Source organism: Pempheris klunzingeri, chromosome 2 (genome assembly GCF_042242105.1).
Source record: "Pempheris klunzingeri isolate RE-2024b chromosome 2, fPemKlu1.hap1, whole genome shotgun sequence".
In the NCBI taxonomy this organism is placed as follows: domain Eukaryota; kingdom Metazoa; phylum Chordata; class Actinopteri; order Acropomatiformes; family Pempheridae; genus Pempheris; species Pempheris klunzingeri.
In genome coordinates this window covers 8,796,069-8,798,404 of record NC_092013.1, presented here as the reverse complement: position 1 = coordinate 8,798,404, position 2,336 = coordinate 8,796,069, and positions in this window count along the sequence as shown.

Below are 2,336 nucleotides of genomic sequence, written 5' to 3'. Positions count from 1 at the left end.
TCTTCACTGAGCCTGGAGCCAGCAGGCAAACACAGGGAGGGAGCGGGGCGGCGCTTAGCGAGCGGCCGGACCGCAGGCACGGGAGCGCCCCCCAGCGGCGGACCGGAGCTCTGCATGAGTGTGCTCAGGCAACATACTGTAAATATGGCCCATTATAAACCTCACATAAAACTTCTGTAAAACTGGACAATGGTGCCTTATTTATATATATTTTAACGTCAGGTTTTAATTTAACAATGTGCATTTTGTAACAATGTGCAACTGAGCTCATTTTAACTGGTTTCACTGATTGACTTTACTGTCTCACTGACTTTTATTATTCATTATTTGTCCATTTTATTGATTGTCAATTGATTGTGTGAGCTACTGGACACATGAATTTCTATCTATCTATCTATCTATCTATCTATCTATCTATCTATCTATCTATCTATCTATCTATCTATCTATCTGTCTGTCTCTCTGTCTCTCTGTCTGTCTGTCTGTCTGTCTGTCTGTACTGACTATAAAGCGGGAATTCTATAACTGCTCTGTAATCATCAGTAAAATATTTCATAATGTTCCACCAAACAAAGCATCTGATAAGTGGTAGCATTTTTTAAAATCCAAATGTTTGTGCAAGTGCCAAATATTTTACAGAGGGGCAAGTTAATCAAGGCTCAACCAAGTCTTTTTTTAGGAAAAGCGCCAAAAATCCACTGGTTCTGACTTTCTATGAGGACGTTGATGGTTTTCTTATTTCACCTTGGCCTTTAGGAGATTGTTCTGGGCATTTTTTTACACATTATTTCGAAGAATATATTGAATAATAAAAATAATGAAACTAATCAGCAGTTGCAGCCCAAGGGCTAATAAGACTTATCCTCAGACCCTCAGATCCTCAGTTTGCATTCCCTGTCAGGAAAACTGAACAGTGGACTGAAACTGGAGAGGGTATGAAGATCTATACGGGGCTAGATATAGTTAGGGGCAGGGCAGAGGACAGGGGGAGTGAGGCTGGGTAGGCATGAGGAGGGGAACGAGCTAAATTCAGACAGTGATACATGCTTGGCAGAGGGTGATTCTAATCTTAGCTCTTTCTCAGAGGTGAGAAAAGGGGTCTGTCTATATTTGCTGCCATAAATAAGCGCACTGACACAGTTTCAGGGAGCCTTCTGGGCATCAGCCAGCCCTTAAGGCCAGCTTGGCTATGCTGATTATTCTTAGATGGTGGTGTATAGAGAGAGTAGGGTGACAATGCCTATAAACTGATCTGCTTATTGCACTTTCCTCTCAAAAGGGTTCAAGGTGTAAGTGTGTGGACCAAGCGGTGCTCTTAATCACACCCAGTGAATTTACAACCACCGCAAGGGATGGGACCAGGTGCAAAGCTACCTATAGGTCCTAGCGGGGGTCGGGGGTTCTGGCTGTATTTGGTCTCAGAGCCTGTGACAGACACTGACACCTGTGGGCTTATTGGACTAACACCTTATTTTGAATGCTCTTTGAAAACAGAATCTGTATAAGAACAACCAGATCTGGGAGAGTATGGTGTAAAACTGTGAATATCACTGCAGAACCTAAATATTTTATCATATCAGGACATATGAAAACAAAATCAGACACACATGCGTCTGCACATACACACACAGCTTACAGTCTGCATGGTAAGATTAGACCTGTGGTTTACGTGGTGTATTGCCACCTGCTGGTGATTTGAAAGCAATACAAGCCGACTTCTAGTGAAGAAAATGTGCAATGAAAAGCTCAGCACTCTTTATTCTGGACATGTCTGGACATCACATCCTACAACACCAAATGGTGCACATCCATCTCTCTGACGAACTATGAATGAATAAATAAATCTAATACCAGGACTAAAATCTTGAATTAACCATCTACAACACAATGATGATTTGCACATTATAGCATTAATATAAAGTTATGATAACAGTAAATTATGGATTCCTTTGCAGCAAATCTCACTCCAGTGTTTGGTTGGAGTTCAGTGTCCAGGTCAAAGACACTTCTGCTGCACGGACCAACACTGAGAAGTGAAACTCAGTGGGTTCTCTTTCTTTTCCGTTACCTTGTCAGTCAAGGTAAATAAGAGGCGTCTCCTCTACTGTCTAGGCTATACCCTGTCATTTATAACTGTCTGAGAAAGACCGTTTCTGTGTAAGAAAATCTTTTCTGTGATGTGATGAAGACCTACACAAAGTGATTTTCTGTTCACATTAGAGCGACACACAGGGAACCATTCTGAGCCTCATAATGTAGAGACAACTTAGAATAGAGAAGAGGAACCACAAGTAACATTTTGTACTACTGCATGAGACATGAGGAGAACATTTCCA